The sequence below is a fragment of the Mandrillus leucophaeus genome, unplaced genomic scaffold (genome assembly GCF_000951045.1).
Source record: "Mandrillus leucophaeus isolate KB7577 unplaced genomic scaffold, Mleu.le_1.0 Scaffold262, whole genome shotgun sequence".
NCBI lineage: Eukaryota > Metazoa > Chordata > Mammalia > Primates > Cercopithecidae > Mandrillus > Mandrillus leucophaeus.
The window spans coordinates 1,339,889-1,366,606 of NW_012102721.1; positions in this window are offsets into that span (position 1 = coordinate 1,339,889).

A 26,718-nucleotide genomic window follows, 5' to 3' on the forward strand; every position below is an offset into this window, starting at 1 on the left:
TAGGTTTTATATTCCTGTGATTTAAAGGACTTGATTTAAATGTAGTGTAGGTCTGCTGGAAGTGATTTCTTGTAGCTTGTATTTGTCTGAAGGATATTTTATTTGACTTCCACTTTCAAATAATTATTTTTCATGAATGTATAATTACAGGTTAGCAGGATTTATTGTCTATCTATCTATCGTTCTTTAAAGTATTCTGGTCTGCATAGTTTCTGACAAGAAGTCTGCAGTCATTTCTACTCTGCTCCCCTGAACATATGTCTATTTTCCCTCTCTGCTTTTAAGAATATTTCTACCACTGGTTTTTAGCTATTTATTATAATGCTTTATTATGGGGTGTGGCGGGGGGTTGCATGTGTGTGTTTATTCTATTTTGGGTTTGTTGTGCTTCTTGGATCTCTAGCTCTATAATTTTCATCTGATTTGGAGACATTTCAGACATTATTTCTTCAAATATTTTTGTCTTTTCTCTTTTAGGAATTTCAGTTACCATTATGTTAGAGGACTTTACGTTTTTCCACAGATCTCTGTAGCTCCATTCAATTTTTGTTAGTCATTTTTCTCTCTATGCTTCATTTTGGATAGATCCCATTGCTATATCTACAAGTTCATTGATCTTAAAGGAAACCAGAATATTTCACCCCAAAATGTGGCTGAAGTAAAGAAGCAATCTCAAGGTCTCTTTGACCCCTTCTCCTGTCTCTCAATCCTCTGTCTCTCCCAAAGCACAGGATGAAGCTACTCTCCAAAGTTCCCTTAGCTACCTAGAAACTGGACCTACCAAAGAGGAAAACACTTTTCTTCCCTAAAATTTCATTAACCAGAGAAGATTAAAACTCCTATCAAAAGGAAGAGACTGAAAATTAAACACCAGATGAACTCATCCCAAAACGTTGTCTGCTCTCCGTCCTCTCCAATTTCCAAAGACAATTATTTACTAGCCATTGTCTGAGTATGAGGTCCATTCATTTCCTCCCTGAAAATCACTTACTACCCCTCAAACCATCCACATTTCCGCCATGTTCCCTTCTGCTATGAAGAAGAGTATATACGCATCCATACCCCATTGGGTAGTCATTTTCCTGCAATTCCCCTGTGCTATGCACATTAAAATAAAGTTTGTATGCCTTTTTTCTCTTATTAGTCTGCTTTTTCTCTGTTCATTTTCAGCAAACTGTCAGAGGATGAAGAGGGAAATGTTCCCCCTTTACTCTTACATATTTGGTGCTGTAAGCAGCATAACCAAAACTGCTCTGTTTTTCTGGAAGCCACAATCAAAGGAACTCAGGACCTGAGAGACCAATATAAGAGTAAGAAATTGTTGCCAGACTCCTAGTCTTTTTCTGTGGAATCTGGTACCAGACTCCCAGTCTCTCTCTGTGGAATCTGGTTGAGCAGATGGTAAAAATTACTGTTTGTCTATTTTTCCTTTTTACATTTAAGATTAATGGGAGAAAAGCATTTGTATGACTAGTGTTAGGCGCAGTGACTCTGGTGTATTTTTGGCATGAATATTCATGTTGTCTGATCCGTTTATGCCCAGAAATAGTCTTTGCTTTTTCTTTATCTTTGTCTTCCCGTGTGACTTTGTCATAAAAAGGGGTACCATAGGGTAGAACATAGGCCTAAGACATAAGCCTGTTGTTCAACCCAGCTTCCACAGACCAGAGAGTTTTACAGTTCTCAGCAGACCTCCAGCATCTATTTAGACAAACTGTGCTGTGGGTCTCCAAAATAAAAATGGAATAAGGTTGCCCTCTCTTCTTGTTTTATGTCCTTGAAAGCTTGCCTTGTGACGAAGGGGGAGCATTTATCTTGGTCTCTGCTATCCAGGGTGTGTGATTTTTCAAATTATGTCTGGTGGCCAGTCTGAAAGGACTGGGAGACCCAAGATGTATAAAATTTTAAGCAGCGTACTCTGTTGCTAACATGCCAGGCTCTCAGGATGGTTTGCCTTAATAAGGAGCCTCATCCACAAGGGGCTTTGTTGTCTCAATCTTTGTTGCCTGGTTAGTGCTGGACAAGTCCAATCCCAGAAGTTGGTGGATCTATAACTGGAGGTACGGCCGAGTGTCCACGTGCCCACGTGCTTGTGTGGAGAACAGAGACATCATTCACGCAAATACCATCCTTAATCACCTGTAGCAACAAAGATCTTTTGCTATCTTAGCCTATTTCTGGGTGTAAATTTTTGAGGATCACGGAGGCTGCATCGTCTATGCCTCCTGATCTTCCCATAAAGAGGCTTATTAGATTGAGTCGCTATTAAAATAAGTACACCATTGGAAATTCTGATCATCAATGGCCACATAAAAGCTTTTTGAATTAGAAAGACTTCTATATTTGAAAACAAAATTTGAAGATCTCTTGCCCTAAGCAGTTGCCTTATTTGTATTAATGAGAGAACCAAATTAAAAGAAAGACACATAATATTGGGATGGCTAGTCTTAAAAATTATTCTGACAAAATTAAAAAGCAAAAATTTGACCAAAAACAGAAGTTAAAATTCTTTGAACACTCAAAACTGCCAACTTTGAATTTCCAAGGGGATTTGTAAAAAAGTCACTCCAGCCTATGGTCTGGTGTTTAAGATTCTATGCATTTACCACTGCAGTCTGGGTTTCATTTAGTTCTCTGGTCAGGGAATCAGCCCCTTGAAAATGTAAATCCTTTAACTCAGGGGGAAACATTTATAAAAATTAGTTTGAATTATTCGTTTTGAATTTATATTTGTATGCCTCAACATTTGAGGTACCCATTTGTTTGGATTCTTTCTTCTCACATAGACAACTTTTGATTTTTTGCTATCTCACTGACTGTCACATTTAATTTTCCATCTATGGAGCACACAGATTGCTGGCCCTTTGTATGTAGATGGCCAGCTGGGAAGTTGGGTCTCTAGAAAATATGACCAGACAGATATGTGGGCTGTACTTCATTTGTGACTGGTGACATTTTCCTTGCTTTAAACTGTCACTGGGAGGGGTCTAGATCTTGGAAGGGTTGTAACTTTTGCTTCTCTTTTGGAGACTTTGGTTAAAGCCATAAAGGGCTTCTTGGTTTTATTCTCATGTATGCTTATTTGTTTTGGTTTTGAGTAATTCACTTAGGAATACTTCTGATTTAAAACTCTATTTTTAGAGTGTGATAGTGACTTTTTTTCTGTTTATCTTGCATCCTCTACTGGATCAGAGAGATATATCTCCCACCACCACTGAGAACCAAAGACCCTGTTAGGTGGCAAAAGAGAGGTGCTGCTCCCACCACCACTGCCAAAGCCCCCCTCCTCAGTCTCTCAGCTCTCACAAAAGGCTGGCTGCTCACATAACAGAAAGTTTGCTGCTTGTATTTTTTTTTTTTTTTTTTAACTTACAGAGCTCTATGGTCGAAAGTCAGTTTAATTAAAAGCTAATCTTCTTCTCTCTTCTCTCTTCTCTTTTAAATTCTATTTCTCCTATGGAAACTTCTTATTCAACAAGACCCCTCTTTTTTGAACCCCTGCTAACTAGAACTTCATTGACTCTTTTGGAAACTTAAGATACCCCCAAACTGACTCCTCTAAGACTTGGTCCATTTACTTTTCCTCTTTCCTTTTGGCACCTTCAATCTTCCGTCCAGTTAACCCCCTCCCCTCCTTCATTTGGTAATCAATTGATAAAAATTACTAAAAGGAAGCAACAGCACTCTGACCACCACGAAGATTAAAGGAAACTTTTAGCAATGCTGAGAACCTGAGAGGAACACAATAAAGGCACTATTGACCCTCTCTTTTGGGGTCCTCTGTCTTCCTCATGAGCCTCAAAAGTCATAATCAGCTTCTTCTCAGGTCTAAAGGTCTGCTCTCTTTTGCACTGAATTCCTGGATCTCTTTGGTTTTTAGATACATATCATGTAAGCATGTGCTGGTGTATGTTGTGTCTACATGTATGTAGATTACTATACCTGTGTTTCTATATTGTCTACATAATACCAAATTGATTGTAAAATAAACACTCCTAAATTAAGTAGATAAGCTCAAATGCTTTTCAAGTTTACATGACAGTAATAAATCTTTGGTAAATAAAGCTAATTTTTAAATTGTTGGTAAAATAAAAAGGAAATGCCTTCAGAATTGTCATTATTAATGCAGATGTTTTTGCCTGGGTCTACTGGTCAGACAGATTTATGCTGTCTCTTAAAGACATTTTAACGTTATAAAATTATTGCTTCTGTGATACTTTTAATACTTGCTTGATTTGTCTGTGAGGTAAAACTGTGCTGTGGGCTGGCTACTGGGTTCCCCCTAACCTTACATACATCTTACTGTGAGCTTATATCTTTGGTTTTGAGCCTCTGGATTCTGGGGTCTGGACAGGTGGCTATGGCGAGGCCTGGGGACATGTGGGTCTACAGTGCCTAAGCCACCAGCTGCAGGGCAGAGCCAAGCCCAATATGGCCCCGTCTTCCCTGGCCCAGCTATACCTCCTGGCCATGCTTGGTGGGGTTGGATCCTCTAGACATTGTCTTCAAAAGTCTATCCTCTGTCCTGGGCTCTACATCTGAAATGTAACTCTAGGACCAAGATGGGCCCTGCCCTTCATAGCCTTCCTAGATACCCAGGATGGCTGTGGGCGGGACACTGGGTGGGGGGGGACAGTATCTGTTTCCAGTATCTCAAAGGCCTTGGTAGGATAAACTCCTTGCCAGCACAGGATTAGCCTCGTGTTGCCTTTTAAAAAATAGACCAGACATAGTGGCTCACACCTGTAATCTCAAGACTTTGAGAGGCCAAGACAAGAGGATCCCTTGAGCCCAGGAGTTCAAAATCAGCCTGGACAACATGGTGAGACACCATGTCTACAGAAAATTTAAAAATTAGCTGAGTGAGTAAAAAGAAAAATATTAGCTGAATGTGATGGTGTGCACCTACAGTCCCAGCTACTTGGGAAGCTGAGGTGGAAAGATCACTTCGCCTTTGGAATTAAGGCTGCAGTAAGCCATGATCATGCCACTGCACTGCAGTCTGGGTGACAGAGTGAGACCCTGTCTTAAAAAAATGAAATAAAATAAATAATAAATTAAAATTAAAAATCACTTAAATGGCTAGCTTTATTTTCTATGAGTAATTCAAATATAATTGTTAAGAATGAATAAATTAGGTAAATGTAAATGGAATAAACAAGAATAAAGTTGTCATCATTTCAAACACCTTTTTAGTAAGTTAAAAAGTTTTTAGAAAACTTTGAGACCATACCATTCATTGGACTGGTTAAAATTCCAGAACTCTAATGAAAAAAAAAAAATGGACTTATAAAATTGCTAACCTAACGTCAAGCAGAACAAGAATTAATTACATAGAGCTGAAATGATAAAGGACTGAAATAATTTTTTATGATTCTTTTGTTTGAAACATTGCTTATCCTTTTCAAGTTTTGTTTTCCAGAGTTAAGAAAACATTTTTCTCCTAAGCTTTCTATAGCTTTACAGCAAAAGCTATAGACAAAGTATATTTCTGTGAAAAAAAGTTGAAATATTTACCTTTCTCTCTACCTGATCCCTTCAGAATTCAGAAATTCTTCATGAATATTCTTACTTTATGGCAATACAATTATCTCATAAGTTCAATAAGAACTCATTCTCTTTTATAACAGGACATTACTGGAAACACTGGTTATTTTACCAAGGCCCTGACTGAAATGCAATATTTTTAGGTATGATCAGATTGCTTTGAGGGGCTGAGGTTGACTTTTGTGGAGCCAATAAAGTGTCCCTTGGAGAGACTAGCCTTGTACCTTGTCTACGTGGTTCCCTTGCAAGCTTCCTGATTTTGTGGTGAGTAATGAATGTCACCTTATGATAGGCCCATGAACCTCAAGTTATTTGAGGGGCCTTGAGAAAAGAGGTATTCACCCATTTATACAGGTATTACAGACACAGTGGACTTCTTAACATAGCTAGGAAGCCAAGGGGCTTTTCTAGAAGTCTGATCTGAGATTCTTTATGAAAATATCCCAGCAAAGCCAACTTAGAACAAGCCTATATGCTCATTCATCATTCTTACTAAACTTTTGTAAATAATCAAGTCAGACTAAACTTAAACAAAACAAAACTAAAACAAAAAAAAATGATCATCTTTGGTCGAAATGGGAGGATTGGAGAGAAAAAAATTATGTCACAGAAAAAAACCTCACATATGCCTGTTATTAGATTCTAGTCCTGTCCATTTGTTTCTGAGCTTTGTATGTGGACTGAATCACACATTTTTATTTTCCTCCAATATCTGGCTGAGACACTCAGACTAACGTTTCCAATATTTCTTCCACCCTTCTGACTTGGAATTATTAGAAACTAAAACTGCTTTTTTCCTGAGGCTGAAACTAGTCAACTTGGCTTTGAAGAAATATTATTGCAACAGCTTATTTGGACAAACTTTCTACATGCAAAATGCAGACTACAAAAATCTGTCAGATTGCCACTAATCTTCTCAACTGACTGCCCTCCAGACTCTAAAGAAACTAGTTTATAAATTATTTCACCCGTTAACATTTGTTTTTTGTTTCTGTTTCCATAAAAGCCCTCGTATTAAAGCTCTATTTGCCTACATCATATATAGTGGCCTAGCTTTGAGAACCTATCTACAATGCCATCTTTTAAAATGAAACAGATTTGTTTGATTGGACTGGCCAATTTCCAGAAATAGGAGACTAGTTTAATTGGATTTTTTAAAGTGCTTAGATTTGTTCTTTTTTTATGTATTCATTCTCATCATAATCTATGTTCTTTTCTCCCTTTACAGATCCTTTGCCACTGGATTACTAACCCGATTTCTCTTTCCATAGTTACCAATCCTACTTTAATATGTGAAACCTTTTGAAAATAAATATTCAAATAGGAGACTAAAAAATCAGTATTTCACCCCCAAAATATTGCTGATCTAAAGCAGCAGCTCAAGGTCTAAGTCCTTCCCCCATCTCTCAGTCCTCTGTCCTTCCCAAAGCATAGGATAAAGCTGTTCTCTAAAATTCCCTTATCCCATCTGGAAACTGGACCTACCAAAGACGAACACAATTGCCTGCCTTGAAATTTTATTAACCAGAGAAGATTAAAACTCATAGCACAGAGGAAGAATCCCAGACCATTTCTTCTCTCTGGCCCATTCAATTTCCAAAGAAAATTACTTACTAACAATTGTTGGAGCATTAGGCCCATTTATTTCCCCCTAAAAATCATTCATTATCCCTCAGATTGCCACATTTCCATCATTTTCCCTTCCCCTATAAAGAAGGGGCTATAAGTATCTGTACCCCATTGGGTTATTGGGTAATGATTCTCCTGCAATTCCCCTGTGCTATGCACATTAAAATAAAGTTTGTATGCCTTTTTCTCCTACTAATCTGCCTTTTGTCAGTTGATTTTCAGTGAACTTTCAGTGAACCTATAATTTTTTCTTCTGTAGTATTGAATTTACTCATATTACTTCCACCAATTTTTTAATTTCATCTATTGTATTTTTCATCACTTGAAGTTGCATTCGATTCTTTTAAATTTATCCAATTCTGTCCTCACTATGTTTTTATTTTCTTTTAAGTACCTAAATGTATTTATAATATGTGTTGTAGGGTCCTTGTCTGCTAATTCCATAATCTCTGTGTATTAGTCCATTCTCACACTGCTATGAGGATATACCCAAGACTGGGCAATTTATAAAGGAAAGAGATTTAATTGACTCACAGTTCAGCATGGCTGGGGAAGCCTCAGGAAACTTACAATCATAGCAGAAGGGAAAGCAAACATATCCTTCTTCACATGACGGCAGGGAGAAGAAGAATGAGAGCCAAGTAAAGGGGGTAGCCCCTTATAAAACCATCAGATCTCGCGATAATTTACTATCATGAAAACAGGATGGGGGAAACCACGACCACGATTCAATTATCTCCACCTGGTCCCTCCCACAACACATGGGGATTATGTGAACTACAATTCAAGATGAGATTTGGGTAGGAAACCAAACCATATCACTCTGTCCTTTCTGATTTGCTTCTAATGATTAATATTTCTCCTAGTTATCTTACTCATATTTTCTTTTTGCTTCTTGTAGTTTTTAGAAGGATACTATAAATGGTATGTTTGGGGGGTTAAATTTTACCATTTCCCTTTACAGAGTGGTGGGCTTTGTTTTGAAAAGTAGCTAAGTCATTCGAAGATTAAACTGATCCTTTGGAGGCCTGGTTTTTTATTTTAAAGCTTTTCTAGGGTAGATCTAGAATAATGCTGCTCCATCAATAATTTGGTCCTATTAGTACTGTGTGACTGCCCTGGGGTACTCAGTGACCATTCCAGGGTGTTGCTGGGGACTCTCCACTCTAACAAACCAGACCATAAACATCTGCCTTCCTTGTGTGATGGGCATTCAGTCAGCTCACAGCTCGCTGGTCAGGCTTTGCCCATCTTTGTTGACATTCACCCTATACAGGAACAGGCTAAAACTCAGCAAACACTCATGAAGATCCTCTGCAAATTTCTGCAGCGGTTTTTCTGGGTAGTTCCCTCCACTTTGGAAATCATCTTTAGAATGTCTTACAGCTTCAGCCTCCTTGAACTCTGATTTCTATCCTCTTTCAACTCTGAGGCCACTGGGCCCAGACCACGGTCTGAAAAATGCCTCCAGGTAGAAAGGTGTTTATCTGTTGTTAGGGATCACAGTACTGTGCTGTCTATTGTTCAAAGTCTGAATACAGTTGTCTAATCTATTTTGTCCTGTTTTGAAGCTTTTATAGTAAAAGAAGTTCAGGCCTTGCTATTTCCTCATGGCCTGAGGTGAAATGCTCCTTATTTTGTTCACTTCCTTTGTTAGCATAATTATTTCTCCGTTATCATTTGTTTATATTTGTGTTTTCTCCCTTTTTTTTTCCTTAAATAGGTTTGTCTGCTTTGTTTTTTTAATGAACTAAATTTGAATGTATTACATCTACGGTTTTTTAAGTTTCTAACTCATTAATTGTTGCTTTTATCTATTATCTCTTTTCTTCTGATTTTTTTTTTTGAGTTTGTTTCCTAAAATCTGTTGAGTTTGAAACTCTTATATTTTCTGTTTTTAATTTTTTTTTTACTTTTTGCTGAGGCTAGGACTATACTTCATATAATGGGTGTACCATGAATAAATCTGTGTCAAGTGAACAATGCTCTTGGTGACATTCAAACAGGAATCTCATGCATTGCTTTTTTAAATAACAGCTTTATTGAGGTTTAATTCACCTTTTTAAAGTTTATAATTCAGTGGTTTTTAATTTACTCACAGAGTTATACAACCTCACCACTCTCTCATTTTAGAACATTTTTGTCACCCCAAAAGGAAAAACCACACCCATCAGCAGTCTTTCCACATCTCACCCTCAGTTCTGGGCAACCACTAATCTGTTTTATGTCCCAGTGGACTTGCCTTTTATGGACATGCAATAGGAATGGGATTATACAATTTGTGATATTTTGTGACTGGTTCCTTTCACGTAATGTACTGTTTTCAAGATTCATCCATGTTCAGTATGTATCAGTACTGCCTTCCTTTTTATGGTGAATGATGTACAATATTTGCTTATCTTCTATCAGTTGATGCATATTTGGGCTTTTTGACTCTTTGGCTATTATGAATAATGCTGCTTTGAACATTTGTGTAGATGTTTTTGCATCGACATATGTTTTCAATGCTCATGGGGCCGAATTGCTGGGTCATATGGTAACTGTAACTTATTGAGGAACTGCCAAACTTGTTTCCAAAACAACTGCATAATTTAAATTCCCACCAACAATGAATGAGGGGTCCAGTTTCTCCACATGTTTGTCAACACTTATTATTGTCTTTTTTTTTTTTTTGGTTAAACTAAACTTTTTTTAGTTTAGTTTTTAGTTCAGGATGTTTAACCATCCTAGTGGTATGACATGTATCACATTGAGGTTTTGATTTGCATTTCTCAAAAGACCAATGGTGTGTATCTTTCCAATGTGCTATTGACTATTTGTATATCTTACATTTTCAATTCTTACATCTAGATCTCTGTAAGAGGCCTATGATCCATTTTGAATTCACTTTTGTGTATGCTATGAGGTAAGGCCCCAACTTCACTCTTTTGTATGTAGATATCTAATTGTTCCAGCACCATTTGTTGAAAAGCCATGCAGCATTTTTGTCAAAGAAAAAAATCTCTAATATATAAATGGCTATAATTTTATGAAATCATAGGACATTGCCTCTAGAATTCTGCTTAGAAGTAATTTATTTCAAATGTCCTCAAACGGGTCAACTAATTTACTGAGAGCATCGATTCTGCCCCCAGCTCATGTGCTCAGGATCTATACCAACCTAGAAACTGTGCAGCTGGTCCTCTACTGTGTTGATGATCAGAATTCCCTTCTCCTTTTTCTCCTATATATTTTTATTTCCACCTTGATACTAAAACTCTCAGAAAACTAGTAGATGTGCAGGGATCAGGGGAGTGATGTGGTGTGAAGGGTTTAGGGAGAAATTGTTAGTAACACGTTTCATTTGAGAAAATACATTTCTGTTCGGGAAGATGAAGGCAAGAGGAGCACTAGATAGGAAGCAAGAAGGGATTGTGATTTTTTAAATATTATTCTTTGGCACAGAGTTCTAGGAAATCAGAGGTGTGACAGGAGACCCACTCCTGTATAGCAAAGCTACCATGGATGAAGGCCTTCTAGACCTGGCATTATAGGAGTTCTATCCATCACTAAACTTCTTTAGTGCAGCAGATTTTTCACTGACTTCACTGCCATTCCTGCTTGCTTCTAGTGAGGCTTCTGATATAACAATGCTAGAAAACTAAGAATCCCACTTACCAGAGCCAGGATTTTGTATGTAGATGAGACTCTTCCAAGCAGATGTCCACACATGAGACTAGGAGGGTTTGAGCAATGGGAGGCAGTGGCTAGGCTCAGGGACACTGGAGGTCTTTGCAAGCAATAGACATGTTGGTTCTCCTGGGGCAGTTCTGGAAGAGTTTCCAGAGTCTGGTTCCTAGAAACTTAGGTACAGAGCAGTATGTGGTGGCAACTGTGGTATTTCCACTAGAAGAGCTCCATGTAAGATGGGGCATTTCTCTTGATTGCCATTGTTTCTAAGTGTGTGGCAATCAAATCTTATTCCCTGGGTCCTGGTGAAGTTCTGTAAAATTCAGCATATCATCTGATAAATCATTTTCTTCTGAGTAACTAAGGTGCATTCCACTGTCTGCCACTATGAGCCATAACCAGTGACCTCCTTAACAAAGATAGGGAAGTTAACACATTCTTACGTAGGCCATCATCAAGGCTTGATAAATGTTTCTTCTAAGAGTAAATCTAAAAGGAAAACATTGATATGTGCCAATGGGAATAAAATATTTTTTAAAAACTGAAAGAAAAACAACTCCAACAACTCAGAAGGGGGTGGTGAGACTTTTGAAGATGATTTACTGCATAAACCAGAAACAAATTATTTTGGAAACTCAAAATGATTCACTAGAGACACCAGAAGTAAATTATTTTGGAAACAGTGTGCCATCACTAATAGAATACACAAAGACAGCAACTCCATGAAACAAGATCAGAAGCCAAAACCAAAGAACAGGGTGCAAAGGAAGGGGAAAGAAGAAGAGCATTAAAGACAGAAAGATGGCAGGTCGTGTGCTCCACAAGGAGCACGTTTTGCACTAACACCACAAGAGTCTGGCTCAATGAATGGGGATTGATGGTAGTTTAAATGTCTGAGAGTTTTGAGGAGGGATTAAAACATGTGAAAAATGGATAGGAGCTCACTCCACAGGTCTGATATGAGGGATGCTGGCCCAGGAAGTTCTGTGCATGGTGGTACCCCTGTGACATCCATGGGAGGCCATGCCTGATCTCCAATTCCACAGAGATCCTGAAGAGACTGAAAGGGAAGAGCAGCCACTGCTGAAAAGTTGTGGCCAGGGAGGAATTTCAAGGAGAATGGACTACTCCAGTTCCTGAGTTGACTGCTCTCCAAGCTGAGGCCACAGACTGGGTGCAGGTGGCTTCTGGGCCCATTCAGCTGATCCTTACTTAAGTCTGGGGGGCTCAGTCTCCCACTGAGGGCTGATCTGTAGCCCTCACTGCCCAGCCACTGAGGGGTCTTAACTGTTTTTCCACAGGTTTTTACACAGAAAACAGAAAAAAGGTGAATGGAAAATTAATATCAGTTTTTTAAAAAGTAAGAGGAGCCAAGACAACCAGATGAGAAGATAAACAAGGCTGTTGAGATAAGAAAGGATTCTAAGGAAACAACAATTGCAATCAGATAAATATGTTTTAGAGGAGGCTGGGAGTATAGTGTCAAATTTGATGTAGTACAATATTTGGCTCTTTAAAAAAGTATAATAAACTCTAAGCAAATATAATTAAGAAAACAGAAAAAATGAACAAATAAAAAAATGAGAAAGACAAAATGATAAGCTTCTGATAAACATAAGCAGGAAAAATGAGCAAATAATGAGAAATAAGAAACGTCAAGGGAAAAAAGAGTTGGTGGGAGAAATGTATAATAACAGAAATGGAGGTGACATAGCAACTGATTGTAATGTATGTACTCAAACTGTATAAAAGCAAAAGATCATTGGAGAAACATGAACATTGAATGAATATTTGATGACATCAAGAAATTATTGTTAACGTTTTAGGTAGGCAGTGATATTTTCACTATTTTTAGAGTCCATATATTTTAGAGCTACAGGATGAAATATTTAAAGATGAAATTATCATGGCAGAATTTGTTCAAAATAATGGGAGAGGGGGTGGCAGTGAATGACAAAATGAATGGGGATATAAGTAGTATGAAGTTTTCTTGAACTGACTAATGTTGAAGCTAGAAGATGGGACAATAGTTCATTGTACTATCTTCTCTAATTTTATATAATAAAAAGTGTTTAAAATTAAACTGAGCTGAGAACAAAAGGGATAGGAGATTATGATATTCCACCTTGCAAAATATAATTTAAAATCCTAAAATTAAGGACACTTTTCTGGGCATGTTACCAAAATTGACATAAGAGAAAAATTTAAATGTGAATATATTACTAGACACAAAAGCAATTTAAAATACAATTAACATATCTCAAAAGTTTCTTTCACAAATTTAAGGAATTAGGTTTATCAACTCTTCTAGAACACAGAAAAAGATGGAAAGCTACACAATCGATTTCATGAAGCTAAATAAATCTTGATTTCTGTACCTAACAAAGATAATGCAATAAAGAAAAGAAAATCGTGAGCCAGTCTCACTTAGGAGTAATTTTAAAATCCTAAATAAAGTAACCGCAAAATAAATAGTATACTAAAGGAATTTTCTAGCATGATCAAGGAAAGTGTACCTTATCTTGGGAATGCAAAAGCGTTCAATACAAGAAAATCCAACGTTATAATACTTTATGTCAGCGGTCCCCACATTTATTAGTGATTTAAAGGGCATTAAATAACACCTCAAACACTTTCTCACATTGTTAAAAATCCTTAGGGAAAATGAGAGCTCAAGGATACTTCTTTCACATCATAATTATGTAAACAAGTGGCCAGCATATGAAACATTAAAAGTATTCCTGTTAAAACCAGAAACAAAGCAGGTGTGTCTACTATTTCACATTGCTCAAGAAGATCAGAGTCATGTAATAAGACTGGAAGTAGAAATATGAACCATAACTAAGAGAAAGGAGGTGATTAAAAGTTCATTATAAACTAACGATATGACTGGATAACCTAAACACCCAAGGGAATCAATTCTAAGCACTTTGAAGTTTTAAAAAACACAGTAAAGGGACTAGATTTAAAAATGATAATAAATGTACAACAGTCCATTGCTTCTCCACATACCAACATGAAGCAAACAAAAATATACTCTCATTGGTGAAAAAGATTTCATTCTTACTCAGAACATGAAGAAAAAAACTATTGAGACACAATACAAACATAATCGACAAACAGAACAAAATGAAATGCTACATAGTCGGTAAAAATCTGTAACAGTGAGTGAAAATCACTCTGGAAAAAAATAAATACATAAACAAAGCCCAGTATCCATGAATATATTCACTATGATTCTTTTCTTTGACTACAAGTTAAATACAATGTTAGAAAATAAAAACAAAAATAATGGCAAGTAAACCTATGAGATTTTAATAGTAGTTTTGTGAGATCAATTTTTAGATCAACCTTGTTTTCTGTATGTATTCATGCTATATTATCTACAACAAGCAAGTATACTTTTGAGATCAGATCAGAAAAGAATTTTAATTTGTTGAGTTGACTTGAGATAAAAATTAACCAATACATTCACTGGCTACATACGATTTTCAAGATTTCTGAATCACCGTGGGGATGAGAGCTTTTCTAAAACCTGGGGTTAGCACCCAGGAGCCATAGGTCTGAGGCAAAGTTCAAATGGATGAGAATGGAAACGTTTCTCTGGCTTACCCAAGCTGGCCAGTCTGCCTAGAACTAATTTAAGAACATAAAGATGACATCATTGCAGGTGTTCTTTCAAAGTGGAGCATACATTTATAATGCTTCTGGCTGACAAAATTGGAAAGGAGACAAGGTTTTAAAAGCCTCAGATATTCTCTTTGTCAACGCTCACCATCTTTATCTTCAAATAAAAGTATTTATATTTCTTCTGTCTGCCCCTTGGGCTCTGGTTCTTGGTTAAGAAATGTCTCATAAATTTCAGAAGAGGAGGAAAACAGAAGGTGATGGTACAGAACGTTCTATTTTTAAGACTATAAATATTTTAACTTCTCTAAGAGACCACCTATCATGAAAACTTCAGATCTTCCTAAGTAAGTCTTATAAAAATTAACTATAAAGTTTATGACAGTTTCCAAAATCAAGTACTATATGCCAGATTGGCTTAAAGCATTTAGAAATGAACAGCCTGGATGTTTGCAAAAGGTCACATACTGGAAAAGAGTAATGTCCAATTCAAAAAGTGAAAAGTAAGAGATGCTGCCAATCCAAAAATTGAATGCCCCAACTTTACTGAATTCTGTTAATAAAATCAACAGGTTGTTCCACTGTACAGGCAGGGCTACTACTTTATGCTGATAATCCAATAAGTGTTTATTAAGCACTTGCTATTTACAAAGCACTGTGGTAGACACTGTAGAGAGAACTGATAAAATATCTCAAGGAATTTAGAAGGTAACCAGGAAAAAGGACAAGTACAAAAATAAATAATAGAACTCTCACCAATTAACGAGAGCAATGAAATAACCTGATTTTAAACATGGGCAAAAGACTTGAACAGACATTTAACAGAAGAACATGTAGGAATGGTCAGTAAGCACATGACAGGTTGCTCAGCACCATTAGTCATCACAGAAACGGAAATTAAAACTACAGCAAGATGCCATTTCACACCCACTAGAGTAGCTCAAATAAAAATGATTGACAATGCCAAATGTTGGCCAAGATGCAGAGAAACCAGAACTATCTTATGTTACTAGGGGAGAGTAATGGTACAACCATGTTGAAAATCTGTTTGGCAATTCTCTTAAAGCTACCCTATGGCCCAGCAATTCCATTTCTAGGTATGAATACTTACCCAAAAGAAATGAAAACTTACGTCTACAGAAAGCGTATGCAAGAATGTTTATAGCTGCTTTATTTACAATAGCCTCCTTCCCCACAAAGACAAATGTCCATCAACAGAAGGATGGGTAAACAAACTGTGGTATAGTCATACAGTAGAATACTATTGAACAATCAAATAGAACAAGTTACTAATAGGTGCAACAACATGGGCACATCTCAAAAACTCCACTTTGAGAGACAGAAGTCACACACACAAAGAATACATGTTGGAAGAATTCATTTGTTTGAAACTCTAGAACAGGCAAACTGTTCTATGAGATTAAAGCTGTGGTGATAGAAATCAAAAAGTGACTGCCTCCAAGATTGTGGGGGTGGATCAACAATTCACTGGAAAGGGACAGAAGAGGAAGTTCTAGGGTGGTGGATGTGTTCTGAATCTTGATTGGGATGATGGTTACACAGGTATACAATTGTCTAAACTTATCAAACTAAGCATGTAAGATCTGTGCATTTTGTTATACTTAAATTCATTTTTTAATACTCAGAAAAGGTAAAAATAGAAATAGTAGACATTTGACAGTTGTGAGTTTGCATTGCAAATACTACAAAAATCCTCAAATTTGTTAATATCACCATAGAACAGGACTTCACAATAAAATGTTCACTTTGGCAAGAAAGGGAGGAGGTTGGGATGATCGTGGGATGATGAAGCCACAGTGAGGCCAGGTGCTGGGTGAAAACAGGAACCCACCTCTGGGGCCCATTCCTTTAGTGCCTGAGACTCAAAGTTGGGCCTCAGAAAAATTGTAACTCATCACATATCATGAACCTCTACACTAGCTTACAAAGGCTCAAAAGGGGGGATTTTAAATCCAAAAAATGTAACTACTGTACAAGATAGAATATTAGAAACACTAGAAGGAAGTTACAGAGAATATTTTAAATGAGGTCTAAAATGATAGCCAAATCTCACCTCCTGGGTAGTAAAACCACATTAACTCGTATAGTCACCACTCCTCGTATGAGTCTGGTCCCGTCCAAAAGGGACGGAGTTTAAATTGGTTCTTTGATTTGAAACCAACACATGGAAAGCCCTACTGGGATATTTAGTAACTACATTAAGACACACCCCTTAAGAACCTTTAAACAAAACTCTACCATGTATCTGGTGTAGTTCTGCTCAGGATACCTTGTAGGAATATAAATGACAAAATGTAAAATTGCCTTAGAAAAGGGTTTGCACATTGCTATGATCCAAATGTTGGTGTCTTCCCAAAATTCGTATGTTGGAACTTAATGCCTGATATAGTTTGGCTGTGTCCCTACCCAAATCTCATCTTGAATTATAGTTCCCATAATTCCCACATGTGGGAGGGACCCATTGGGAGATAACTGAATCATGAGGGTGGTTTCCCCAGACTGTTCTCGTGGTAGTGAAAAAGTCTCACAAGATAGGATGGTTTTATAAGGGGAAACCCCTTTTGCTTGGCTCTCATTCTCTCCTGCCTGCTGCCATGTAAGACATGCCTTTCGCCCTCCACCATGATTGTGAGGCCTCCCCAGCCACGTGGAACTGTGAGTCCATTAAACCTCTTTTTCCTTATAAATTACTCAGTCTCGGGTATATCTTTATCAGCAGGTGGAAATAAACTAATGCAATGCCCAGAGTGATAGTATTAAGAAGTGGGGCCTTTTGGAGGTGATTTGCTCTTGAAGGCTCTGCCCTCATGAATGGGATTAGTGCCCTTATAAAAGAGGCCTGAGGGGGCCTCCTTGCCCTTTTGCCGTGTGAGGACACAGCAACAAGGCAGAGAACAAGCCCTTGCCAGACACAAATCTGCCTTGATCTTGGACTTCCCAACCTCCAGGACTGTAAGCAATAAATTTCTGTTGTTTATAAATTACCTAATCTAAGGTATTATGCTATAGCAGCCCAAATGGATGAAGACACACATATTAGGCAATAATTATGTCAGTTAATCCTGATGTGTTTACATTGGTCTTCAACATTTTCCCTGCCCTAATATTTGCAAGGAGCACAGCAAGTATCTGCCCATTAGCACAGGTGACTCCATAAGGCAGTGGTGTTAAAAGGAGGGGAATGGTATAAAGATGTTCCCTGGTTGGTGGCAGGGGTAGGGGGTATGATATATAGTTTCCCTCCCCCACATTACTAATTCAATAAGGAATTAAATTACTAATTCAATAAGGAATTAAATTAATCAATTTAAGATGAGAATTACTAATTCAATAAGGAATTAAATTAATCAAATACCAGTATCTTTATTATGGCTTTTGTTTTTGCTTTTGGTTTTTTGCTCAGGTTCAAGGGAATCTTTGATTTTTCTCATTCTTCCCAAGACGTTATATGGTCTGTTCCCCACATTCCTCCTTTGCCCCAGCCTCCTACTTTCTCCCTCCCTTAAGACTCCAACTGCACTGGCCTCCTTGCTCTTTCTTGAACATGTCAGATGCTCCTACCTGAACACCTTTGTAGTGACTGTTCCACTTACCTGAACTACCTTTCCCAGATACCCCAATGACTGATTTCTTTACCTCTTGCACACTTTCTCATAAAGGTCATTCTCTTAGAAGGGCCAACCTTGACCATTCCTATTTAAAATTGCAATCTGTCCTCTCACAAGCAAGGCCTATGCCTTCCTTCCTTTCTCTGCCCTCCTTTCTTTCCAGTGCACTCATCACCTTTGACATACTGTGACTTTTTAAATCTTTTTGTGTTTATTGCCTTATTGTGTTATATGTATTATCTATTATATTATTATCTTTTATTTTTAGTTTATTGCCTGCTCCTCCTGCTACAATGTAAGTGCTCTATGGCAGGTGTCTTTACTCGTTTTATTAACTTCTCTTAAGCACGTACGACTTGACCTGTCACACAGCAGGTATTTCAACAAATGTCTATCAAGTGAACAAATGTATTATTTTCTATGCTTCTCTAGATAAATACAGCTGACCCTTGAACAATGCCGAGGTAAGGGGTGCTGACCCCATACACAATCAAAAATCCATATACGACTTTTGACTCTTTCAAACTTAACTACTAATAGCCTACAAGTAGTCTTACCAATAACATGAACAATCAATTGATATGTATTTTGTATGTCATCTATATTATACACTGTATTCTTACAATAAAGTAAACTAGAGGACAGAAAATACTATTAAGAAAATCATAAGGAAGAGAAAATGTACTTACTATTCAGTAAGTGGGAGTGGATCATCATAAAGGTCTTCATCCTTGTCATCTTCATGTTGAGTGGGCTGAGGAAGAGGAGGAGAAGGAGTTAGACTTGCTGTCTCAAGAGTGGCAGAGGTGAAAAAAAATCTGCCCAAAAGTGGACCCACAGAGTTTAAACCTGTGTTGTTCAAGGGTCAACTGTATAACCATGATATTAGCATTGTGAACATTCTCTCTTCATCTCTTTCTGCCACCTACCCAACTCTCCACTCAAGGGAGATTTATAAGTAAGATTTTGAACACTGAAAATCAAATTAAGTGGTCTGGAAAAGCTACAATGGCAAACAGGGGGAAACAATTTGGAAGGTAACCCTTAACCCTACATTTTCCTATCCTATGAAATCTGTGAATAGTTGTATCTACACAAGGCCAACGGCCCCAGCTCTATCCTCTAATCACCTTTTTCTTCTATTTCCCTAATGTAACACTTACTCAGCCAACAAGTAAGGAAATAGATTAGAAACCTTTTGAGTGACTCTTTTAGTGAATATGGACTCTAATCAATCAGAAAAGTCACGTGGGATTAGGTCATTGGCATTAGTTTTTCATGTATGGTAAATACATTGGTTCATCTCATTTGAAAGGAATAGGCACATTCATGTCATCTTAAGAACTGGGGTTTTATGATTTATTGAAGGAGCCATCTAGTAATAAGTTATATAGGGGTAGGACAGAACCTAATGTAGTACAGGCTCCATAGAGGACAGACTTGGGAGGTTGTTTAGGACTGAAGCTGACTCTGGGCTCCATGTTAGCTTGTTGCCCATTAACATTGGGAATTCTTGGATCTTCACTATGGCACTCCCATTGGCATGGATCCCCTACTGTCTGTTGATTTCTGCTCCTCTCTAGGCATCTTCTTTTTTCTCCTCTTGTACCAACTGACTCCATTCGTGTCTCCAGGAGAAAGAATGTGACCATACTTGCTAATTACCACGGTCCATGCTTAGGGCTCTTACCCCATGGCCCCTTGTAGGTCATCAGTCAACCCACAAAGTGGCTACCTTTGGTTTGGGTAGGACCATTAATCAAGGGGAACCCAGTAGGCTTGCGTTTCACCATAATCATAGCCAACCCCTCTTTGAGACCATTCCCCACAGGACCCCTGGGATCATGTCGAGCTCAATACATTGCCCCAGGCACCCAGAATGCCAGTCACTGTGTCTTTGTCCCCACTTAGAACACATTACCCCTGATCTTTTCTTACCAGCATTCTAACCCTCTAACCTTCATTGTGGGGAGGTATTGACAGCTTAATTCAAAACAATCTCACCACAAAACAACCTGCTGTTTTCCAGAAACTCCCCAGCTCCCAGACTAAGGCATTCAGGACAATCCAAACTCCCATTTCCACAAAAGCCAGAGTAGATTTTCATAAGCATCAGGAACACTGAAAGGGCCTGTAGGCTCCACAGGGCACCTACATTTCCTGGGGCTTCCCTCAGAAAGAAGGTGGAAGGTAAATGTAGTGGCCATGCATAAGGAAAGGAAAACGAAGGTTTTCAAACCTGCATGAAGCCTAGAAAGTGCCACTGCGTGTAGCCACACCCACAAATATTTTTCTTTGGTAAAATTACAGGCAGAGGACCCTGCCAATTCAGAAAACAATCTATTGGCTGACACTGCCTTGCATTCCACTGTGTGCAGTCCGCACTGCACAGAGAAAGCAATTTGGAATTAATAGTATTTCTTGATACTTGTTTTCAACAAATACTTGCTGAATGCCTACTATGCACCAAACTCCACAGTCAGGAGCAGGCCCAATCCTGTTGGTGTTTTTATTTCAGTCTCAGCTCTGTCAACTTGCTTGAAGCTGCAAGGAATTTAGTGCTCGGGGACAGGCCTCCACAAGTCCAATGAAGTTGGCTGCATTTCTGATTCACTTCTCTATCCAAGAATAAAAATAGGGGCTGATCCACTCAAACAATCCTGGGAGATTAAAAGATTTTGAAGCCAAAACAAAACCCGAGATAAGCTGCCTACCTGTGCGTGAGGAGGCAAGTCAGTTCCAGGAGCCAGCAGCATCTGTCCGGGAAGGACTCCCCGCAGCCTGATGGGACTTGTCCCAGCGACCTCTTCCCTCCCGAGGTCCTGTTACCCGTGTGCGCGTCGGGGCAAAGCCCGCTGTGCCACCGGCCTCCCGCTCACATGGTGCTGTCCTGTCCTTTTTTGCTTGGTAATTTCCAGTTAAAGCTCAGCTGTTTGTGTTTGTGTTTTTTGTTTGTTTTGTTTTTTTGTCTACTCCACTCATCACAAATACCTTTAATAAGCAAATTTCCCTCCTCCATTTGCTGAATTTTATGTCTTCTCTGTTCCTTGATGAGAATTGAATGGGATCATTCCACAACTTTGACAGCGATTTATTGTCCTCTCAAGGGCTCACAGAGCACAGCCCAGAAAGGGCTAACAGTGCCGGCATTGTAGCACGACCTCCTCTGCTGGAGACAGCGCAGTGCGTGAAACCCCCTAGGACCACCAGCCTGCAGAGGTGGTCAGTGTGTGTGCGGTGAAAGAGCAGGGATTCCGATGTTGAGCTGAGGTGAATGTAAAGAGGGAAGAGCTCTCCAGAAGGTGCAGGTAGGAACGGGAGCAAGAGTCCCCCTAAGCAGTCTTTCCTTCTTCGCCTTCCACACCTAAACATCTGAAAGCCGACACCTGGACCACCGGCACCTTGGCAGAGGGAAGGAGCTTGGCCAAGAGAATAAAAAACGACCAGGCGGCCGGGCGCGGTGGCTCACGCCTGTAATCCCAGCACTTTGGGAGGCCGAGGTTGGGCAGGTCACTAGGTCAGGAGATCGAGACCATCCTGGCTAACACGGTGAAACTCCGTCTCTACTAAAAATACAAAAAATTAGCCAGGCGTGGCAGCGGGCGCCTGTAGTCCCAGCTACTCAGGAGGCTGAGGCAGGAGAATGGTGTAAACCCAGGAGGCGGAGCTTGCAGTGAGCCGAGATAGTGCCACTGCACTCCAGCCTGGGCAACTGAGTGAGACTCCATCTCAAAAAAAATAAAAAAATAAAAAGGACCAGGCACACTTCACTGTAAGCCGCGTCCTCAGGCGTCTTGTTTTCCCTACCTGGGGAGGCAATGACAATAATAGACTTCAGAAGTTAATTGACTTAATGAGTGGAACTCCTTCAATCCATTGAAGGCCTCAGTAGAACAACAACAACAAAAAAAAGTGGAGGGAGAGAAAATTCTTTCTTTCTGCCTAATTGCTTGAGCTGGGTTATTGGGTTCTCCTGTCCTCAAACTGTGCCTTATACCTTTGGTTCTCCGGTTTCAGTCCTGTGGACTTGGACTAGACCTCATACCATCAGTTCTGGTTCTCAGGCCTTCAGAATCAAACTGGAACTGCACCAGCAGCCTTCCTGGGTCTCCAGCTTGCAGACAGCAGACTGCGGAACTTCTCAGCCTCCATAATCACATGAGTCAATTTCTTATAATAAACCTCTCTCGATAGATAGATAGATAGATAGATAGATCGATAGATAGATAGATCGATCACTTTACAGCTGGGGAGGGTCTTCCTAGAGGAGGGTGCACAAACATAAAGGGCAGCCCTAGTGCTGGATCCTGGCCCTTGCAGCTGATACAGCTCTGATGAGCAGAGGAAGACCAGGGTTTTTCGTCTCCAGTCAAATTAGATAAAATGACCTGGACATATATGGAGTGGTTTTAAGGAGCAGAGAGTTTAATAGGCAAGAAAGATGGGAGAAGAAAGAAGGAAGAAGCTCCCATGTACAGACACAGAGGAATGGGGAGCTCCGAAGCCAAGAGAGGAGACCCCATGTGCCACGGAAAAATGGCTGCTTATATGAATAGGCTGGAGGAGCTGATGTCTGATTTGCACAGGGCTCAGGGGATTGGTTTCACCAGGCATGTCACTCACGTAGCCTGCAGAAAAAAACTGGCCCTGTCATCCCAGCCTTTTAATATGCAAATGCAGGGCACCATGATGTTCTCCACACGTGGGGGTATGTGGGGGCGGCCATGGTCATAAGCACACACACACCCCCACCTCCCAGAGAAAGCACACCTATCCTGTTTGGCTTTACCGCTTCTCAATCAGCCACACGGGAGAGTGGGAAGACAACTCACAAACCTCTTGTGTTTTTTTCAGGTTTTGAAGAGTCAGCTATAAGCTATATTGTTTTGCTTTGAAAAGACGCTGGATTTAGAACCAGCTAGAGTCCTTTAGCAACCTCTCTGCCCCTTATTATCCACGTGGCCTTTGGCAACCTCCCTGAGCCTCAGTTTTCTTGTCCTCCCCCACTATGGGGATGTCAGTGGCATCTCCACGCGATAACATACTGGAAAATGCTGCAAGTTCACAGTACTGGGTAGAGAGAAATTTATTGTTATTATTGTTGTTCTCTTTCATCCCAAATGGACAGCTTGATCTTTCCCTTACGGAAATGCTTTCAAATAAAAAGTGATTATGTTTTGGGGACTTAGCAAAATGGATTTGGGTAACTTCCATCAGGAGGGAGGAAGAGAGCCAGTGGCCTTTTGCTATGAGACCACAGGTTTGAAGGAAGGCGCCGCAGAAGGCCCCTGCCCCGCACACAGCTCTGGTTATCCACAAAGCACCCAACAAACGCTCACTAGTGGCCTATAACACTAAGAGCTTCTGTGCTGGCCCTCCCTAGGCGTCTGCCATTCTCTTTGTTTTTTGGTGGGGGTGGGGGATGGAGTCTCGCTCTGTCACCCAGGCTGGAGTGCAGTGGCGTGATCTCGGCTCACTGCAAGTTCCGCCTCCTGGGCTCCTGCCGTTTTCCTGCCTCAGCCTCCCGAGTAGCTGGGACTACAGGTGCCTGCCACGACACCCGGCTAATTTTTTGTATTTTTTAGTAGAGACAGGGTTTCACCATGTTAGCCAGGTTGGTCTCGATCTCCTGACCTAGTGACCCGCCCACCTCAGCCTCCCAAAGTGCTGGGATTACAGGCGTGAACCGCCGTGCCTGGCCGCCTCTGCCATTCTGCTATCTATGTGCCTCATCACACAAAACCCCACCGTAGCCCTGAGCAGTCCCGGGTACATAAATGCCCTGCTTACTTGGGAAGATGCATCTTAGCAGAGTAAGGCCTTTTCTACTTCCCCACAGCCAGGAAGACAAAGGATGAGGCCCTGGAGCCCCCGTGCCTAACATGGTGCTGTGCTGCCAGTCATGAAGGCATCAGTGCATGCACGCCCTCACTGCATGGGTGGGGACCCTGAGCCTCCAAGAGCAGAAATGATTTGCCCAGGCCACCCTGGCAGTCAGCGACCTGAGACCAGTTCCTACTCCTAAATCAAGGTGCCTTGGCTACTCGGACCTTCTCAAGAAGAAATTCTTGTTCAAATGGACTTTTCCCAAGTGCAGCCTGCTGTGTGCTCCAGGGCAGCCCTCCAACGGTGATCAATCAACTCCCGGTTCTTCGTGTCAGGTGATTTACCCGACAGTCAGCTAATCTCACCTTTCCTAGACTCTCCCTTTCTTGGCCCACGTGCTGCCCAAGTGACACATTCAGTGCTGTAAATGAGGATGTCACGGTGTGTTCTCAGGTTTTACTGGAAGTACAGCCCTTAACAAACAGTCTAGTAAACAGCCAGCCCAGGCGGTGCACACGTCAGCAGCCCTGCTCCAGGGCTCCCACGTCAGCAAAGGCGGGGCCCAGGCCTGGAAGCCAAAGCCCTTTCCAGCAGCCCTCCTGTCACTGGGCCAGCCCCGCCTGCCTGCTGGCTTCTGGAGCTCCCACACTCAAAACTGGGATCTGGGAGTTGTTCTCCCAGGCGACCACATTCCCTTCAGGGGTTGTGCAGAAAAAAACTGAACCAGAATATGCATAAAGATGCAGAAAATTGAGACTCTAAACTGAAATGGCGTGAATGGTGGCTGGAACGTTTATTTCGCGCCTCAGTAACACAGGTCTCCTGTCTACTCCTGTCTACACTGGTCCCACGTAAGGTCTCCTTGCCAACTCATGACAAATAAGAATGGTTTGGTTGTAAAATCACAGTTCAGCAACAGTCCACAGGAGGACTAAATAATTTATTGAGAGAAAGAAGTGAAAACTCTTCATTAGAAATGTGAGGATGGGCGCTCAAATTGGTTTTTTAAAATATCGGCGAGAACAAAAATGATGACACTTAAGCACTGAGGCTACTGCAGTGTTTTGATAAAGGGTGAAAGGCGCCTTCTCCCTTTTATCAAAAAGTTCCCCATCGTTGGCCCTGCAGAGGATCATGCTGATGGGAAACGGGCCGTTAAGCAGGACCTGAAAGTGAATGTCGTCGTAAGTTCCAAATCAAACCACCACCAACAAATAACAAGTAATCATAACAACGACCATTTATTTAGCCTTGTTGAGACTCAGAAACCAATACCCCAACATAGAGGGTTTTAACATGCCAAATTCAGGAAGCCTTAAGGTCTCTCTGACCTTCCCCCAAACACCCCGTCTTTCCCAAAGAAGCTGAAGTTTCTTTATCTAAGATCCAGACCTTCCAAGGAGAGCAATTATTCTTTCTTCCCCTTCCCACTTATCTTATCTATGGCAGAAAAGAAGACCAAGATGTGACCTGACATTACAAGGTTATTTCTGTTCTCCCATCCAGTCATTCTCCCTAGCAATCATTTATTGCCCCTCAATAGAATTCCTCTTCTTCCCGTTCCCGTAACCTGTTTTACCAGAATCCAAGCCCCCATACATTCTGCAACCCCAAAATGGTACATGAGTTTCTGTAACTCATTGGGAAGTTGGGGCTTCATTCTGAAGGCTCCTGCATGAACACATTAAATAAGTTTTATGCCTTTTCTCCCATCAATCAATCTGCCTTACGCCCCTCAGCAAAACTGTAGAGGTCAAGAGCCTGTGGCCCCCACAGCCTTAACCCACTAAAATGTAAGCACTCAGAAGGCAAGGACTCTGTCTTGTTCCCAAAGGGATCTCTAGCCCAAGACAGGCCTTGGCACATGGCAGCTCAATGCATATTTTGAACAGGTGCGTGCGTGTCGTCGTTCTGCCAGAGACTGTATTTCACACTATGTGTCATTATTAAGTCTTTTACGCCCCACGAAACAGATGTGATTCCCATTTTATAGATGCAGAAAGGGAGGCTTGGGGAGGTTAGGAAACTTGTCCAAGGGTTCTCAGCTGTATAGTGGGAGCGCTTGGCTAGGCAGCATGGCCAGTCCGCTTCCAGAGCTTATGCAACTAACCATGACATCACCCTCACCTCCCTATGTGCTACCATCTTCAGCCTAGGTCTCCGGACAGGTCCATGGGTCCCTAAGTCCTCTCTTTGATTGGGAAGGGGATCCCAGCACCCCTGGAATTGCATGCACAATGGCGTGTGTCTGTGCTTATGGAGGCTATGCTGGAGACAGGGCCCATGGCCTTCAGATTTTCAGAGAAACCTGGCATCAAAAAAAGTTTCAGAATCACTGTCCTGGTTTCAGCACTGAAAATCCCATGTCCTGGGATGACTGCTGTTGGTAGCAGGCAGCATAGTCCCCAAAGGAGAAGAAGATTGAGTTTACATTCCTGGCGGTTCTCCTATCTCAGCAGGAGGAAAAAGGCTATGGGAAGTGGGGACAGGGTACAAAGCTCAGAAACAGACTTGGAGAAGGCTGAAGAGGAAGTCCTGGGACAGAATGAGGTGATTGTGACAGCAGCGCTTCAACGTTCCAGCCGGAGGTTCCAACGCCAGATCCCTGCAGAAGGCAGCTGTCTTCCCGCTTTCCCTTTAGTTGACGCCACCGTTTCTGGGACAAGTTGAGGAAGGAGCACCAAGCAGTAGAAGTTTCTGAGGAGTGAAAGGGTGGCCAGAAAGACCCCCTCACCCAAAATTCTGTGCTGATGTTTAGGTGAGTACCTAGGTCATGCGGGGTGATGACATC